This window comes from Scyliorhinus torazame, chromosome 13 (assembly GCF_047496885.1).
Source record: "Scyliorhinus torazame isolate Kashiwa2021f chromosome 13, sScyTor2.1, whole genome shotgun sequence".
Classification (NCBI taxonomy): Eukaryota; Metazoa; Chordata; class Chondrichthyes; order Carcharhiniformes; family Scyliorhinidae; genus Scyliorhinus; species Scyliorhinus torazame.
The window spans coordinates 66,500,633-66,507,363 of record NC_092719.1 but is presented as its reverse complement, the minus strand read 5'-3'; positions in this window follow the sequence as shown (position 1 = coordinate 66,507,363).

The following is a 6,731-nucleotide window of genomic DNA, read 5'->3' as shown; positions in this document are numbered from 1 at the left end:
CCATATTTCTAACGGGGAATGGTACAAACAGTACAAGCATATGATGGAGAATTAGCACAGTTGTAGACCTGTCTCTGACCTTTGCTCCCTTTGAATGTGGCTTCATACTGGGAGTGTTAAATGTGCCTAGTATTCAAAACTATGAAATCTAAGGAAATAGCATTTCAGTGACTAGTTTTGGAAAATAGCTTCTGGATTAAATATTTAGAGAAATAGAAGGCATAATAAAGCAAATATTGTAGCAATCATTCAATCAACTTGATGTGGACCTGCTAAAATTCTACAAGTAAAGTGGCCTCATTTGCACTGGTTATAAAATATCACAGTTAATCTGTGTCCCAGCTGTTACCCATCTGAAAGTCCGAACAATACTTGACTTTTTCAGCATTAATAAATTGTGTTTTTAATACATACAGATCAGTAAAGTGAGGACAGGAAGCATTAATTTCATCTCTCCCCCAAATCCAATGAAAATATTTAAACAGCAGGCACTGTTTTGATTTCCATTTGTCTGACAGGCACGTTTTTAAAATGTGGAAGGGAAATACTTTTGTAAATAATTTACCCCTCCTTGGTCTCGCTTCTGTTCAAGAAACACTGGTAGATTGTTAGAACGATGGAATTTACAGTGTAGAAGGAGGCCATCTGTCCCATTAAGTCTGCAACGTTCCTTGGAAGGAGCCCCCTACCCAAGCTCACGCCTTCACCCTATCCCCTTAACCCAGTAACCCTACCTAACCTTTTTAGACACTAAGGGGAAATTTAGCACGGCCAATCCACCTAACCTGCACATCTTTGGGCTGTGGGAGGAAACCGGAGCACTGGAGGAAATCCACGCATACACAGTGCGAACGTATAAACTCCACACAGTCCCCGAGGCCGGAATTGAACCCGGGATGCTGGAGCTGTGAGGCAGCAGTGCGAACCACTGTGCCACCATGCCGCCCTACAAGTAGGCTAATATTAACACTGCATGAAGTTACTTTGAAAATCCCCAGGTCGCCACACTACAGCGCCTGTTGAGCTATTATATTTTGCCTGATCAGAGAATGCCAGCAATAAGAAAGTTTCCGTTACTGAGATGGATTTACTTCAGGCAGGTGCAGTTGTTCTATATTCAAATTAATATATCCTCACAAGATCACTCAGTAAAAGCAATTTTATTGTTGCTTTTGCTGTTATATACAAACTCTTGCTCAGGTGTGTAAATTAACCAGATTTTAAAATTGCTTATTCATCTTTATGACTGAAGTGTTCCAAACTACAGCCCTTCCAACTGGTCATTTAGGTTTCACAGGGAAGAAGGTAATTTGACCCATTGCATCTCTAGCGACTCTTTGGAAGTGTTAGTCATTTTCCATATGTTTACCCCATTTATCTTGTATGTTCTTCTCATTTAAATGCTATCCATTTGCTTTTTAAAAGCATTGTGAGTTCTGCATCCTCTCTTGTATAAGGTCGGGCACCTTCATTGTAAAAACCCTCCATGTGAAAATAATCTACTCTAGCTTCGCGCTCCATTTTACATTTATGCCCTCTAGCCATTAATTTCTTGACCTGTGGGGGTGTGGGGGGAATAAACGTACCTATTTTGAAAAAGCAAAGCTGTTACGAGAATGGCGTTTTGCTTTGGTAATTTTCCCTTTTACTTTGATAATTTTGCTGTTTATTAACTGAAGACTGATATGGGAAATAACTGGTGGAGTTTGCAGAATTAACTTCCTGTTATCATAATAAAAAGCAGAACATTCAAAGAAAGGAAGCATTTTCATGCCCCAGGATGTCTCAAAAGTGCTTTACAATCAATGACACAAAGTGTCAGCATTGTTGTTATGTAGCTTCACCATGGAGACCTTAAAGATCATTGGTTGATAGTGAAACTTAAGAATACGATTCATATGTGTTTGTTTCAATTTTTGATGGGCTAAGTCATGTGTCCATTCATTTATTATCATTCTACATCCAGCACAAGGAGCAGAATCACTTTTAGCTGGCAGCATTTGGTTGATAACCATCACTCCTTCTGGAGATTTCACCCTTATTTGCCAGCTGCTCTGATTATCATATTGCCAAACCTCCCAGCACTTGTGATGTTTTCAGAGTGACACACCAACTTTTGTCGAAAAAGGTGGATCATGTCACAGTTTTAGAAATGTGAGATTTAGAATCCGCTCTGTATGATTCAACACGTACTCGAGAGTTCTGAGTCAGCTTCTGAAAGGGCATCTTTTGATTGCCCTAATTAAGAGTCGCTGGTATCTTTACTTTCAACACATGAAATACATGGAGACCCAGAAGATTCAGGAAACAGCTGGTTTCCTGTGGATTATTTTTCATTCAGTGACTGAATTGGGCAGGGTTCTCGCCTCTGAGGTAGAAGGATGCGGATTCAAGATTCATTCCAGGATGTGAGCACAGAAATTGAGGCTGGCTGAGCGAGTCCTGCACTGCTGGAAGTTGTGTCTTTCAGATGAGACCTTAAACCAAAGCCCTGTCTGCCTTCTCCTGTGGATGTGTGGTAAACCACTGTTGCACCTGTATTAGGTGATGTACGGTAGGACCTGTACTACAGGTTCGCCGGTAGTCCCTGCTTGTATAAATATGCGTGTCCTCCAGCCAGCAGCCATTTCGCCAGCTGCTGTGGGAGGCCACACATCTGATAGCAATAAAGCCTCAGTTGGATTCAACTATTGTCTTTGTCCAATTGACCGTGCCTCAATTTATTGCTCTCTCATACGCCAGCGACTCCTAGAAGACCTCTCAGAGACTAAAACGCTAGAGCTCTCCATGACGGTCGCCCTGCGCAACGTCCAGTCCTACACCTCCAGCCGCGCGGCCCACCCCTCCTACGCTTCGTGGACCCCACAGACAGCCGCCCCAGCGGGGGCGCTGCCCACCCAATACGCCTGCGCTGCAAGCCAGCCAGCGAACCCCGGGGGCCCTCGATGCTATTTTTGCGGCCAACAGAAGCACCCCCACCACGCTGCCCGGCCCACGCTGCCCTTTGCAAAGCCTGTGGGAAGAAGGGCCACTTTGCTGCGGTGTGCCAGGCGCGCTCAATAGCCGCTATCGCCCCCACCCCCCTCGGTCACGGACAATGGGTGGCGCCATCCCCCCCAGACCACATATTGCCAAGGCCACAATGGACGCTGTAGATGAGACACTGCCCTTCCAAGTAGAAAGCGACGCATCAGACGTCGCTCTTGCCGCCACCCTCAATCAGGCAGGCAGGCCCGTGGCATTCTTTTCCCGCACCCTTCATGCCTCAGAAATTCGGCACTCATCCTTCGAAAAGGAGGCCCAGGCTCGTTGAAGCTGTGCGGCATTAGAGGCATTACCTGGCCGGTAAGAGATTCACCCTCCTCACTGACCAACGGTCGGTTGCCTTCATGTTCAACAACACACAGCGGGGCAAGATCAAAAATGATAAAATCTTGCGGGGAGAATCGAGCTCTCCACCTACAATTACGAGATTATGTATCGCCCCGGCAAACTCAACGAAACTCCAGACGGCCTATCACGAGGTACATGTGCCAGCGCACAGGTAGACCGACTCCGGGCCCTGCACGACAGCCTTTGTCACCCAGGAGTCGTGCCTTCATTAAGGCACGAAATCTGCCCTACTCCATCGAGGAAGTAAGGACAATCAACAGGGACTGCCAGGTCTGTGCGGAGTGCAAGCCGCACTTCTACCAGCTGGACCAGGCGTGCCTGGTGAAGGCCTCCCGCCCCTTTGAACGCCTCAGCGTGGACTTCAAAGGCCCCCTCCCCTCCACGATTAATTGGACAAAGACGGTAGTTGAATCCAACTGAGGCTTTATTGCTACCAGATGTGTGGCCTCCCACAGCAGCTAGCGAAATGGCTGCTGGCTGGAGGACACGCATATTTATACAGGCAGGGACTACCGGCGAACCGTCACACATATTTTCTCAGTCTGATCGACGAATACTCCAGATTCCCGTTTGCCATCCCATGCCCCGACATGATGTCTGCCGCCGTCATTAAAGCCCTCAACACAATCTTCACTCTGTTCGGTTTCTCCGCCTACATCCACAGTGACAGGGGATCCTCATTCATGAGTGATGAGCTGCGTCAGTTCCTGCTCAGCAGGGGTATCACCTCCAGCAGAACGACTAGCTATAACCCCCGGGAAACGGACAGGTAGAAAGGGAGAATGGGACGGTATGGAGGACCGTCCAGCTGGCCCTACGGTCCAGAAACCTCCTGGCCTCCCGCTGGCTGGAGGTCCTCCCTGATGCACTCCACTCCATTCGCTCATTACTCTGCACTGCCACGCCACGAACAATACACCCCATGAACGTCTTTTTGCCTTCCCCAGGAAGTCCACATCCGGGGTGTCGCTCCCGGCTTGGCTCGCAGCTCCGGGAACCGTGCTTCTCCGTAAGCACGCCCGACTCCACAAGGCAGACCCGTTGGTGGAGAGGGTGCACTTGCTCCACGCAAACCCCCAGTACGCCTACTTGGCATTCCCCGAATGCCGCCAGGAAACTGTCTCCCTCAGTGACCTGGCACCAGCAGGTTCCACCCCCACACCCCCTCCACCCCCTGCGCCACCCTCCCCTCTCCCATCGCTCCCAACAGCACCCCCCCAAGGACCATCTGTCCCCCCCGCCCACGCCCGATGATGAAGAGGATTTTGGCACGCTTCCAGAATCACCATCGACCAGATAAGCACCAACATCGCCGACACTACTGCGTCGCTCCCAGAGGAACATCAAGGCCCCCGACCGGCTAAACCTCTGACCGGTCCACCAGACATCAAAGGACATTTGTTTGCTCAAATCTTGTAAATATTAACTCATTGGTGTATATAGTTATCCACCACCCCTGCCGGACTCAATTTCTAACAGGGGGTGAATGTGGTAAACCACTGTTGCACCTGTATTAGGTGATGTATGGTAGGACCTGTACTACAGGTTCGCCGGTAGTCCCTGCCTGTATAAATATGTGTGTCCTCCAGCCAGCAGCCATTTCGCTAGCTGCTGTGGGAGGCCACACATCTGGTAGCAATAAAGCCTCAGTTGGATTCAACTATCGTCTTTGTCCAATTAATCGTGCCTCAGGATGTAAAAGAGCCTGTGTCACTATTTCGAAAATGAGCAAGGTGGTTATCGCGGGTGTCTTGGCCAACATTTATCCCCCAGCCACGATCTCTCTGAGGGCCGGATTCTTCTGCCCCGCCTGTCGCATGACTGCCACGGGCGGGATGCAGATCATGTAAAGGCCCATTGACCTCGGGCAGGAATTTCTGGTCGCCGGGCGGACACGGCCGGAGAATCCCGTCGTGAATACCTGGTCAAAATCACATTTCTATTTGTGGGAACTTGCTCTGAGCATGTTGGCTGTTGTGTCCCCTACATTATAACGACAGTTCAAAAAGACTTGATTGACTGTAAAGCTCTTTGAAAGGCCCGGTGCGAGTGAAGGGTGCGATGCAAATACAAGTTTAATTCTTTCTCATTTCAGCAAAAATTACAAGGGAAGCAAAACAAACCAGAACACAGAAATCAGAAATCATATTGGATTCAACCACTCATTTTCTATGATCCTTTCAGCCTACTCGAGGTGGCTATGTTCCTTTTACCAGTTTAACTCCATATGGTGTAAAGGAATAGAGGAATAATATGCTGTTCTCCAATAAAGTATATCTAAGGCTTTTTCCTGCTCTAAATCTAAATATCAGCCATGACACGAAAATAAAGGTAAGGATCACCAAGAGAAATGACAGCTGAATTGATCTGTTGCAGAATTCAGCCCATCCAGTATTCTTCCACCCTTTTGCATGACTCAGGCCATCGGGCTCTTGTTGCAGCTTCGCTCGCTCATGGTTACGCTGATCTAACTCATAATTTATTTTCTCATCAAGCTCATGATTTTTCCCACCTCGCTTCCCAAGTCGCCACAGCAGCAAATGATTCAGTCTACTTGGTGCACAATTTGACCAATCTAATTTCTTAGCTGTCCATCTGGCTCACAATTTGGTTCATCTAATGCAGAGGTTGTCTTGCTTTTGAAATCATTGTGCAGCCTTTTGGTCTAAAGTTCTTCCATTCTGTAACTTCTTTTTTCAAAACATCAAGGGCAGGATTTACCAAGCAACCCGTGGCCTGTTTTGCGGCGACAGGTGGCAGCCCGCCCACATTGGCTGGTGGTGGGATCTACTGGCCCTGCCGTTGTCAAAAGAGTTTCCCATTGAATGCGCCCCTCGAAACCCATGGCGGGGAGTGGGGATTGGGGGGGGGGGGGGGGTGGCAGGACTGTAAGACCCTACTGCCATGAATGGCCTGAAAATCTTGCCCAAATTTCTTATTATTTGCTTTTATCATGCCCATCAAGATTTGGGACAACAACACAATATACTTTTCTTGGTGCTCAGGACCAGCAATAATATACTAAGCTGAATATGAAGCTTCTTTCACTCTGCTTAGCTAGGTACCTGCATATAGCTGAGGGTGACACAGTGGCAATGTCACTGGACAGGTTATCCAGAGGCCTACGCTAATGCTCTGGGGATATGGGTTCAAATAAAGCTAATTTGGGGAATGGTGACCATGAAACCGCCATTGATTGTTGTAAAAAAAACATATATTTCACTAATATCCTCTAGGGAAGGAAATCTGCTGTCTTTACCTGGTCTGGCCTACATGTAACTCCTGATGCACAGCAATGTGGTTGACTCTTATGTCCTCTGAAAAGGCCTAGCATGCCA